Below are 13,272 nucleotides of genomic sequence, written 5' to 3'. Positions count from 1 at the left end.
AGAGTCATAACGTACATATTTGTCTCCCTCTAAAGTATAAGGTTCAAGCGCTAATAAATAGCGGGATCCTTGAGTTCAATAAGCCGGAACCGAGTGTTCAATAGAATCCTCTCCCGGAACATTGCGAGGTGAACGCGATATTTAGAGATGACCAGGAGGAAAAGCTGGAGTTCATAGTGAACTTAGCAAAGTTAAAAGAAGTACTGATTGTAGCTTCTCATTACACAGAAGAAGGAGATATCCCGAAAGAGTAGAAGATGCTATGTTTAGCCAAATTGGTTAGCCTGGGTGTTATTGAAAAACTTGAGGATACCACTTTCAAAGGAGCTTATGTGATGATTGATATGGCGTCAAGTGAGTTCATTATGAAGGCTACAAGAAGGGAGTCGTGAAAGATTCCTTTTGGATACGTGATGAACGTTAGAGATAATGAAGAAATTGAAAAAGAATTAGATGAATATGAAGCACGCCTCAAGAAAGCTTCATCGGGGAAATAGGAGGTTCATCCAAGAAATGCTTCAGAGAGGTGAAGTGGTTGATAATCTAGGTCGCCTAATATGATCGTGACGCGGGAGTTTGGAATCACACGACTTATCGGTTACACGATAGTCCGTTCCGGCAAGAGTTCGGAATCACAAGGCTGATCGGATGCCAATAACGGTAAATTGCGGACCGACGCTCCCTACGGGATTGCCTAATATGTCCATACCGATGGGAGTTCGAAACTACATAGCTTATCGGTTGTCGTCGCCAAAGGAATAGGATGAAGTCCCATTATACCGGAAGCGCACCAATTGCCTAGTGTACAATGGCCGAGTGACCGTTAACAATTGGAACCTCGTGTGATACATTTTGAAAGCGGGACCGTGATGGGTGTACTAGTTATGTGTTTTAGCCTGATTGATTATTTTAATGTCATGTGGGATACCATGCGGTGTGTGAACCAAGGTGGGGTAATTGTGCATGTGGTTGATTACGCTAGTCACACGATATTGATATGTTTTCAACAGTTGTTTGCATGTTTAAACTACCCTGAGTGAATTAATGCCCTACTCGGACTTATGCATTGACTCACAAAGATATTATATCTCACTCATTGTTGTTAACTGTTTTCAAGACCTTAGCTATGAAGAGCAAGGCTGTGGATATAGATCTTTCTAGAGTAGGTTTGGGAGTAGCATTAACCCTCAACCCCGACCCGAAATATTTTTGTGGTCATACGAAGCAGCCATAAGATTGGGCTCGTAGCTATCAACTTCCCAAGATTAATGACATAAATAAATAAAAGTGATCTTTTACTGATGTTGATTGGTTTGATTGCTTACCGTGTTATCCCTACTATTTTTTAATTATTGTTTGGGGAAGCGGCACATTCCGCATGCGCTTAGTAAAAAGATAAAACTAATAGGTCAATGACATGCCCGGGACGTCGTCCTTATTGACCCGAGGCTTTTTAGTAAGGTTGTTGGGTGCCCAGGGATCAAGGTATGACATTCCCCTCTTTTGTGGTATCAGAACAAAGTTAGCCCGAACCACTTGGTCATGGCCTAGAGTGATAAGGTGCATTGGGTTTTGGGATAGTTAGTTGGATTGAAAATCCTGTGCATGTGTTTGTTACTTAAGTTGTAAGCGGTAGTCCCGAGACCTCACTACGTGTTGCTTTGGGGTGAGCAGGGCTCCATAAGATACTTGTAGGATGAGCAACCATAATGCGAGGGTGTTTAGAGAAAGGGCAACTCCGAAGGATCCCAGAATGGATGGGATTCTCCTGGCGTTGGAAGCCTTCGGAAACATAGTCGGGCAGCAAGTAAGGAATCAAGAAGCCGCTGCTGCTACTGCTGCCGACCTACTTGAGGACCCCGTTAGATAGAAACATGAATGGAGGTCAATCGATTCATAAGTTGGTAAAGTAGTTTTTGGAGCTTAAGCCGCCGAAGTTTTCCGGAGCGGGTAATCCAGAGGCTGCAACCTTGTGGATCAAGGAACTAGAGAAGGTCTTTGCCTTGTTGAGGTGTTTGGAGGAAGACAAAGTAACGCTAGTTGTTTACCAGTTATAGGGTAATGCTAGCACTTGGTGGGAAGCCTCTCAAGGAAGGATCTTTCCGGAAGGTAAGATCCTAGGGTGGGATGCCTTTGTGGAAGCTTATAAAAGGAAGTACTTCTCGGATCGTGCACGAGAGCAGAAGATGACCGAGTTTCTATGTCTGCGTCAGAACCATATGTCTATGGATCAATATGAGGCAAAGTTCGCTGAGTTGTCAAGGTATGCACCTAGTGTCATGCACCGATCCCCGGGCCCGCAACAACCCTACCAAATCACCTCGGGTAAAAAAAGACGTTGTCCTAGGCACGTCATCGACCCATTATTTTTATCTTATTATTAAGCATATGTGAAGCGTTTAATTCCAAAAAATTATAAAGTCTACAGGGATAGACAAGTAGGATGTCAAACAAACAATTACATCAATTAACAACGCAACGATCATTTTTATTGTAAATCCCGGGAAGTACGTATATACAAGTCCTACCTCAGAGCCACTTTCTACAGTCCTCAAAAATACCAGTTCGGGGTTGTGGGTTAACACTATTCCATGCTACTCAAAAAGAAACCATGCCCGCTTCTAGCTTTCCACAGCTAAGGCCCTAAAAAATAGTAAACAATAACGGAGTGAGATATAAAATCTCTGTGAGTCAACGCTTAAGTCTAAGTAGGACATTGACTCGCTCAAGGCAGCCTAAACATACGGGACAATATCGATGGTAGATTAATAGCGTGCAACTCACGCCACGCTATAAGTATCACATGACCAAGTATAATATCACATTAAATCCTCAATCAAATGTAAACTTACCATGCATTTATCCACACGACGAACAATTCATATATATAGATGTAATCAATTGCATGCAGCCAATGCAAATAACTATAACACTCATAACAATTCGCATACACAATGCACCACACGTGTTCCAGTTATTAGAGGCCATTAGGCCCGGCACACTAGTCAATTGGTGCCTGGCACACTAGTCAATTGGTGCCTAACACACTAGTCAATTGGTGCTTTACTGGCATGACCGGGCATAGTCTCATTCCTTCGGCGATAACAATTGTTAAACCGTGTGAATCCAATCGTTACAGCACGGCTAACGTGCATTCCTATAAGAAGCATCGATCCGTCACAAGCTGCGACCGGCATCCGATCAGTCCGGCATCACGAACTATCATGCATCTAATAAGTCATGTGATTACAATTGTCACGGCACAAGCTTATCAAATTAACCCTCATGTGACCACACAAGTACGCCAAACAATCAAGTCAATTTATATCTTCGCATTTAATTAAATGCACATACACAAATAGTCGTGATTAAAACTTGACTCAATGCCATTTTAATGCTTAAAATTTAGTCCATATGTGGTCATACAAATATGCTTGTCATCCATAAGATTTTACATCTATAAACGGGGTGATCAATTATATCAATCCAGACAAGCAATAGCCAGTATACAATCACCCAATAATAATAATAATAATAATAATAATAATAATAATTAATTATCTAGCCTATATTTAATTAATCCAGATTATAGTTAATATTGCCGGAATATGCAGCAAGCTCGGTTTCAGATAATTAATTCGATCGCGATTTAAATAAATATATCCGGCACTAGTCAATTATTCCAATTGACAATTAACAATAATTAATCTAATCCTTAAATGCAATTAACACCCTATTCGAAGTTTAGGCGTTAACTCACAATCGACGGCACGAGGCGAGTACGACGATGATCCTTGAAAATCCTTGGGCACGAACTTGGGACACAATTCGAGCGCAATCAGCACAACTCTCGGGCACACGAGCATAGTTTTTCAGCCATGGGCTCGACCACTCGGTACACTTTCTCGGCGCACGGCTTAAGCTCACAAGCACACCGACCAGGTCAGAACAAGGTACGATCGAGTTCACCGCCGAGAGAGGTGAGGTTAGAGTAGCTCGGGTGACGCGAGTTTGACGATTCCGGATCGCGAGTGATTAGAGGGTTTGGGGTGGCGTCGAGGGCTCAAGACAGTGGAGCACAAAGTTGTGGTGGCTCTAGGATGGCCTCGAGGCTCGGATTCAAGCGGAAACAGGATTGAGTAGAGGCATCGGAAGCTAGTAGCTACTTCGTGGGGTCTAGATCCCGAGTCGTCGGTGGCCAGACGAAGCTTGGGTGAGGTCACAACAGCAAAAGGGACAAGCAACAGGTGAAGGCGAGGCGCGAGATAGAGTTTCAAGAGTAGGGCGAGTCACGAGTCTCGCGGGTTACCACGGTGAAGCTCGGGTCTTAAGCTGCGAGCTCGTAGGTCTCTCGGGCTTGAGCGGTTGAACGAGCTCAGGTGGTAGAGGGAACGATTTGTGGCTAGAGATGATGATGTCGGGGCTGGGCACGCCTCGAAAAAACTCACGGTTCAGGTTGGGATGGCCGCAGGTTTCAACAGATCTTGGGGGTGGATAACGGGTTGTGCGGCGACAAGCGGCGAAGGAAGTTGGTGGTGGTAGTGCAAGTGGTGGTCTGTGAAGAAGGGGTTGTCGTGTGCGATGTAAGAATAAGGAAGAAGAAAATTGAAGAAGAAGATGCAGCAGAAGAGAGATAAGAGAGAGCACGTGAAGCTTGGGGAGCAAGTGGGGAAAAAGTGGATGACATTAGCTATGACGTCATTGGGGGGCGGCTGATTAGAGAAGGAAAAAAGGAGAGGTGGGACCCACAAATTCTTCACAATTCAATTCCTTTATCCCGTATGCAAATATCCAAGGATATTTTTGTAATTTCATTAACCAGGATAATTTAAACTACTGGTACTAAAACTAAGGCAAAATTAGAAATCTCGCAACTAGAGTTCGGTCGGGCTATGTTCAAGCACGAAGGGTCTCGATAAAACAAGTCAAAGTTTGACGATTCAAACTTGACTTTTTCTAACAAACACCCCAGAATAGCCAATCATCGACTACTAAATCCTCAAGATCAAATTTCACTTTCCACGCTGGAATTTATAACTTTCTTATAGACTTCGAAATTTCAGAACGTCACACTAGGATGGTAGAGGATCCTATGGATAGGGTGAGAAGGTTTCGAGATGGTTTGAAACCCAAGATCAAGGATCTACTGGTGTCGTTGAACCTCAAGGACTATAATGAGCTGTATGAAAGGGCCTAGCTTATGGAGAGAAACATAGCCGAAAGGGTAGCCGCATCAGAATCGCGTTTTATGCCTTCTATAAGAGATAATCATCAACTTGGGAAGAGGCTGATGATAGAAAAAAAGCGTCCCATTCCACCCAACTAAAGGAATGCTTTAAGTAAGGCGACATACCACCCCAATGATGTATACCAAACCCGTAATCAAAAGCACGGAACAGCCCCGTGCCCTTTTAGGGAAGGAGCTTACTATGGATGTGGTCGGCTTGGCCACCAAGTAAGGGATTGCCCGCAAATACCAATGAGAGTACAAGCGTCGCGCCACCAGGAGGACAACAGCGAGGGAACGCTCCATAGGACCACCCGAACAATCCCCGTTAAAGAATAGTGTATTGTCTGCGGTAGGATATTCCGATTGTAAGTTAGTTATAGGTAGTTGAAGTGAAAAAGACCCATTGATGGGCTTGACTTGCGAATATGGCTTTGTAATGAGACGACTGGTATTTGTGAATTATATAAGTTTAAACTTGTGTTGTATCCTAATGGCTTTAGTTACCGACTTTCATTAATGGCCCTAAGTGATGATGTGATCGAGATTCACAAGGAAGCGAACAAGAATCAAGAAGTTTTAAGCTTGGATTTGAGCTGGTGAATATGTTTGAGATTTAGTGATTCTCTTATGGATGAAGGATCAGTTAGATTATATGATTGTGATTTTGGATTGTCAACGACCAAACTTGAGGATATAATATAGTGATTGATAGGTGGATTAGATGATAAGTACGGAAGGTGAAGATTTAAATTTGAATCATTGGAATTTGATGGTTAGCCTGTTTGGAACGATTATGGATATAGAATTGCGGTGATTGATAGTTGGATTGTGAGGCACTTTGATGGTTTAAGCTATTGATTTTCATTAACGGCCCTAATCGATGAGAAAAGGGTCGTAAGACAATGAATGACGAACGTTTGGATTAAAGGCCAGTGTAATTGAATACATATGAGTTTTGTCTAGACAACGATCGGGCGTGAACTTATAGATCAATCTTAGGCAATTGATCTTCGAGATGTAATGGTCGCTTGTGGAATTAGAAAGTTCGAATTGAAAAAGATTGACATGAAAGCGAGTGGTATGCGAAGAGTAGTAAGGACGATCATGTCCCGCACATATTTGTTGCATTAAAGTTGGTTCTCAAAAGTGAAAAAAAAATTATGTTTTGATAATGCATAGCATTACATCTTGAGAAATGGATGAAAGATGATGGGAAGATCGAGATGCCACGATTGTGCTTTTAAATGTGAGTTGTAGAGAGAGAGAGAGTCTCTGCTATGTGACTAGGATATCCTTGGAATAGTTTAAAACCCATATGAGCTAGTTAATCGGTGACCCAACAATGTCGTGGTGGAATGTGTAATGTTTAAGGACTATAACCAAACGGAACTACGGGCATGGCTTATGGATTTGGCAATGGCAAGTTATAGACGGGTGATATAGTGGGGTGTGCCGGATGAATCTATGAGTTACTAAGGTCGGTGATGACTCAGAATAAGGTTAAGATTATGAGATACGATAATTAAGCAAGAGAAGTGATCAAAGTAAGCAACGAAAGCTTCGTAGGACCACAAGATTGAGTGAATTAGTAACCATAAGGGTTTTGCTTTTGATAAGACAGAAATCTTGTCGGAACCCATCGCAAGAGCTATAGTATTGGTCTAGATAGCATGAAATGTACCAGAATTCAAAGCAGTACTTACGGTGGAATGGCATGAATGAAGGATGACATGGCCAAGTATGTGGCGAAGTGTTTAACGTGCTAGTAAGTCAAGGTGCAACATTGTAAGCTTGTGGACTGCTGCAGCCGTTGGAGATTCCATAATGGAAGGGAAGCTTGTCACAATGGACTTTGTGATGGGATTGCCCAGGGATTCGGAGAAGCAACGAATCCATTTGGGTTGTGGTGGACAGATTGATGAAGTATGCTCATTTTATCGCTGTACGAAAAGACCTCACTTTGGATTGATATGCTGACTTGTATGTATGATATAGAGTGCCGGTGAGATCACTTCGAATCGTGATCCCAATTTCACCGCCACGTTTTGGAAAAGTTTGCAAACTGCATTAGGAACGAAACTGCAGTCCAATATAGCCTATCATCCGTAGATGGATGCCGGTCCGAATGGACAATTCGGATGCTTGAGAATATGCTATGTCACATCCCGAGCCCTACGAGCGCGCCAACATCCCCTCTAGCCACGCTTAGGTATAGTTTCCCAGGATCCACTGGCCCACAAAATTTCGAATTAAATGCGAATGATAAATACATGTGGAACCAAAAACAAAACTCTATACAAAACAAATAACATACGATGCTTTGGGACAGTAAAAGAAAACTTATATACATATTCACATATCCCTTACAAGAAATTCAAACCTAAGGCTTCAGAGGCCATCGTATAAACCTATGACCACCTATAATAAGAAGGATTAAGTGGTCAAAGCCTAACTCCTATTTTAGGAGGGTACTCTCAAAGGGGCGATTATCCTAAGCCCCATTTTCACCGCCCTCCGAGAACGTATCCAGCTCCTCCTCCACGTCGGTCTCGGAAGGCATCTCCACATCGAACAGCTCCACTATCTTTATGTCTTCCTCGGGTTCCAAAATCTCCGGATTTGACTTCGAGTCTTCGTGGCTGGTGTCCGGGCTAGTCACCACGCCATCGGGAGGGGCAGCTTGAGTGGGGTCCCAATCCTCAACTCCATCGTAGGGGATATCGAAACCTCCGAGTGGTCCGATAAGGTCCCCATGTTTATACGTCCACGCCGGATAGGAGTGGGGCTTCCGTAAAGCTTCACCTACATATACCCAAATGGTAGTGGATGCCTAAAATAAACCTTATCCTCCCCTACCGGATACTCTGTAACCACAATCTCCATGTCCCAAGGTATCCCGAACCTTTGTGGTGGATCATTCATGGTCGGGGTGGAAGGTCCGAAAAAGTAACCCACGATGAGGTGAGAATAAATCTCGCTAAAAAAGTCCATAATCCTAGGTTAGGGCGATAGTGCCTCTGGATACATCCTAGGTTAACAGTTCTAAACAAACTCCAACTCGCTTAAAGGAACACATTATAATTCAAAAAATAACGCAACTCACTCCTCCAACCCACTACGCCTTCAATAAGGCTACATTACTCAAAAACCCACGTTTAACGCTTTAGGCTATAACAAAAAGACAGACCCGCATAATAACGCTTCAGGTCGATCCGACTTACGTAATAACGCATCAGGTTAGTATCCCGCGTTTAACGCCTCAAGATAAATACAAAACGTCGCGTAATAATGTCTCGGGGTATAATATGGTCTTATATACACAAACCCCGTGTAATAACGCTTCAGGGTGTAACTTTCACAATCACGCTTGATTCTCCTCAGAAATGATCATATACCAACAATATATACTCGAACCCTCAATCGAAACCACATGATCAAATCTAACCTTCCGATCGACCAATTTAAACCGTACGATCTTTCTAAACTTCCCAATTATCGGGACCACACGATTTCACTATACTTTCTCGATTAACATATCAGAACCACACGATCTTCCTAAACTTCCCAATCACTTAATCGAGACCATACGATCTAAAGCAATATCCGATCGGGACCACACGATTAACTCACATTGAAGCAATAATCAATCGGGACCACCCGATTAACTCACACTAAAGCAATCAACCAATCGGAACCACATGAATTATAATAAAGCAACGATTAATCCGAACCACATGATTGAATTATAATAAAGCAACGATTAATCCGAACCACACGATTGAATTATGATAAAGCAACTATCAATCTTAGCTACACTATCAACCCATGATGAACTCATCAATTCTAAACCACATGATCACATCACACTTCACAATTTCGGCCAAAACACTTCAAGAACCAAAACCAAACAAATTTTCATCAAAAACTACTAAATCTAACATCATTAGCAACCTAACTACCTAATCAAGGTTTAGAAACTTTCTTACCTTAAAAATATAGCAAAACCTATGGCTAAAATGTGGAGAAAACCGTGATCTACACGGTGGCACCGGCAGCGTCCTCTTCGGCCGGCGTTGATCTACGGCGATCCGACAGCTTTGGGTGGCTCACGGCAATAGCAACAGCGTTTAGTGATGAACGGCGGCTCATGGCAGTGGCTGAACAGCGTTTGCGGAGGTGGTGAGGGTGTTCGGCCAAGTGAGGTAGAGAGAGAGTGAAGTGAGAGAAAGTGAATCCAATAATGAAGAAGAAGATGATAATAATAATTAGAATAGGTTATGATAATTTTGGGGAGATATTTTGGGCTGGAATTATTGGTTTGAAATGATAAGAAAGAGACTTGTGAGGCCTACCAATAATTCACTTCATTTCCTCTCTTAAAACACAAGAAGGACAATTTGGTTATTTTGTTGCACAAGTGGACTTTTGGTCCCACCAACAATTCGACCACTAGGGGTTGTAAAAGATCGAAATGCCCTTTGACCAAAATAAAGAGATGTGTATTTTCCAAGGAAAAATGGGTTTTTTCCCGTGTCGAGTCCAAATTTCATTTTTTTCGAACACTTTAGGGCGAACCACGAAATGCCCATACTTTGGCTGAAGCGACATCCAAAGTATTGCTATTGGAATCCTAGAAAGCCCGATGTCCAATTTCGAAGTTCGATTCGTAGTCAAAATCGATCAATTGCAATTTTAGTTTATGTCAAACTAACGAGCAGCTCTTAGGAGTAATGCGTATCGACCCGTAATTATCATAACGTTTAAGAGTTACTCGAACCATGGCAACCAAGGTTGCCATGTAATTGCGAGGACAATCACTAGTCTCAATAGACACGATCATTAGAAAATGATTTAGGAATGGTCGGAACCCATACATGGTCAAACGGAATCACCAGTGTTCCAATCGTAGGGTATCAACGAATTGTTCTTGAACCGTTCTAGGATCGGCCTATAATGGTCCAAAATATTCCCCCGATATCCTTATAGCCAAAGAGTCAATCCAGGATCAAATTCTTAGGTCCACGTACTTTATTTTCCCAGCTGGCCATTGCCTATTGTTTAGTTTTCTCAAAAGGGATCAATTCCGAGTGAGATTTAGCTGAAATACATTAATGAGGTATTTTATTCATTCAAAGCTTCGAAAGTGGGTCGAAATACAGGATGTCACAATCTTTTTGTCTTGCTCAAACCCACGGAATTTCCTCAACTTTGTAGACGATCAATCCCAACCCTTAGAATCCTTGTTGCCCACCATCTTACTGTCGCGTAGGAAAAATGGAGCTTGATTCGCCTTCCCGACGAGTTCAAATGGGCCGTTTTTTCTCTCTCGGCACATGCTACTAGAGGACAAGATTGAGAGAACTCTCGGGTTTTGGGGGATTTCTCACAAGAGAGAGAGAGAGAGAGAGGGGCTTATATGGAAGGGGTGGGGTTGGTTCGATTTAAGGGGATTCATGGTTCAATCCCGAATCGATTCCCATGCAACTTAATTCCTTTGTGGTCCGGAATAACCGTTGCTCCAAAATTTAACATTTAACTATGATTGTGCTTGTCGAGCACCTTAAAAATGCTTACCAAGTGACCGAATTTTGACATACCTCGAATTGTGAAATTGAAGCCGTGTTTCTTAATTTGATGAAATCTAAGATTGGGCCACGTTGAATTGGCCTTAATCTTCATTATTTTGTGGGTCATCATACCCTAATTTGATCAAAATTAAAGCCGGATTTCAAATCTAATGTAGGAATGAAGTGATCGGGTGGCCTTATCAAATCGGCTTTGGCTCAAGGGGTTCTCGATGGAGAACCCCTTTTCTGCATTATCTCAAAACGTGGGGACTTTTTATAACTCCAGTCTCCGGGGTAAATTGTTGTCTACCGTGATTGGTGGGGAGTATCGCCCCCTAGTGTTTCCTCTGGATGCAGACAGAATTCTCCCTAAATGTCCCATCTGTTCAAACGGTGTCGATCACTCTTTCGACCATTCTTATGTTGTGGGTATACCCGTTTTGTCTTGGCTGTCAATTGAACCATGGATGCCAGAAGGAAGTATGGATCATAGCCGATGGTCATCTCCTCATCATTCCGCTAAAGTTGATGATGGTACTAACTCTTCTTGGGATTTAATTGGTCCTAGCTGTTGGTCACCTTACCCATTGGATCAATCATCTACTTTTGAGGGTGCTGTTAGTATCCAGGCTGAATGGTCACAAATCCACGATTTGTTGCAGCCAGGATATTACCATTTTTGTAATGATCCTGGGACCATATCAAAAATCAAGCGGCTTCTGGCTCACCAGACCAGAAGACTGATTAGGAATGGGCTGACGCCAGTGATAATGAGGCAGATGATGTTTTGCGGAAAAAGGAAGAGCTAGTTCGTTCATGCTCATGCTACCCTTCAGACTTATCGAACTGATGAGATCACTCCTTGGCAATTTGTAACAACTCAATTGAAGTTAATTAAGAAACCTGAAGAAGATTGGAACAAACCTCATGACGACCTAAAACGCAGGTCCAGATCATATCACAAAGCCATGGAGGAAAATGAAGGTTTAGAAGACCGCCTGTTGCCTTTCGTTGAGAGGTTCAGAGAACATCTTGGCTGTATTTCAAAACTAATGTAGCAAGGAGCGTTGTTGTTGTTTTTCTGAGATTGTTTCGATCTTCTAATAGACTCCCTCATTCGATCTCCTAAGTGTCGACACTTGAACTTGTTATATCCATTAAAACACAAGTCATATGATGATAAATTTGGCTGCGTATCTTATTGGTTAACCTTCTATAGGCATTTCCAAACTACTGGGCAACATCCAAATTAATTGGTCCAAGATTCAATGTACTTCGCAATGAACATCTTCTTACCCTTAATTGCTCAATCGGAATGCAATAGACAGTGAAGCGTTAGATTGAAGAGCACGGTTAAGATCATTCACGCCAGGTACGGGTTTAGTCAAACATTTTCGGACGTATGTACTCTCTCCCCTGTCCATCTCATCCAAACCGCAGGAATATGTTGAAAACCGCAGTAATAGATAAATGGGAAACCGCAGCGAAAGAGTTAAAAACCGCATGGAAAGATAAAAAAACCGCAGCAAAAGAGTGGGAACGAGTAAAGAAAAGGGAAAACTTTGGAAGAGCATATCTCATCGCTCGGGCGTCCGTTTGAGGCGAATTTTTTTTTGATTTCACGTAATTTTTCGAGACGAATCCATTTCAAACTGCCGTAGGCGGTTTGGCCCGGCTTTTTCCCCAAAAAATGCCGTTTTCCTTGTCAATTTTGCATTTTCTCCCTCCGATGTCACTTCTTGATATCAAATGAACCCTCCTTTCCCTCTTTCCTCTTTCAATCTTTCCATGCCAGACTCATTAAATCACGTCTTTTGGAGTGGGAAAGGGGTCCAGGTAGTTTTTCTTGTCCAAATTAATATCACGTCTTTTAATGTGAGTATAGATTAATTAAACTGCAAATGGCATTACTGATTATACCTTGTACCCCGTTGGTTGTCGTCCGGGCAAAGTAATTTGGTGGTCACGGGTTCCATTCCCAGCTTGTTCCATCTCTTTCATTTTTTTTTCTTTTTTTCTTTTTTTTTCAAAAATCAATATACTCCAATTGATTTAAAAAGGTGGAACCCAGCTTGTTCCATCTCTTTCGTTTTTTTTTTCAAAAATCAATATACTCCAATTGATTGAAAAAGGGCCTTCTTGGAGCACTTTGGTTAGGAATGGGCAAGACATTAACAGTTAATAGTAAAATATTGCCATATATTTTTTTTCAAAAATCAATATATTCCAATTGATTGAAAAAGGGCCTTCTTGGAGCACTTTGGTTAGGAATGGGCAAGACATTAACAGTTAATAGTAAAATATTGCCATATACCTTGTCGGGAGGAGTGAATAGGGCTTGGTTTGTTTTCTGTCCTTGTAAGAGTTAGACTTGTACGAGAAGTAATTGACGTAAATCGTTGTTCACGATTTTCACAAATAATAAGGATGAATTATTACATGAAGATGTACCAACGACTCCTCTAAACGATCGTT

Source organism: Rhodamnia argentea, chromosome 6 (assembly GCF_020921035.1).
Source record: "Rhodamnia argentea isolate NSW1041297 chromosome 6, ASM2092103v1, whole genome shotgun sequence".
NCBI lineage: Eukaryota > Viridiplantae > Streptophyta > Magnoliopsida > Myrtales > Myrtaceae > Rhodamnia > Rhodamnia argentea.
Note: the sequence above shows the minus strand (reverse complement) of the source record.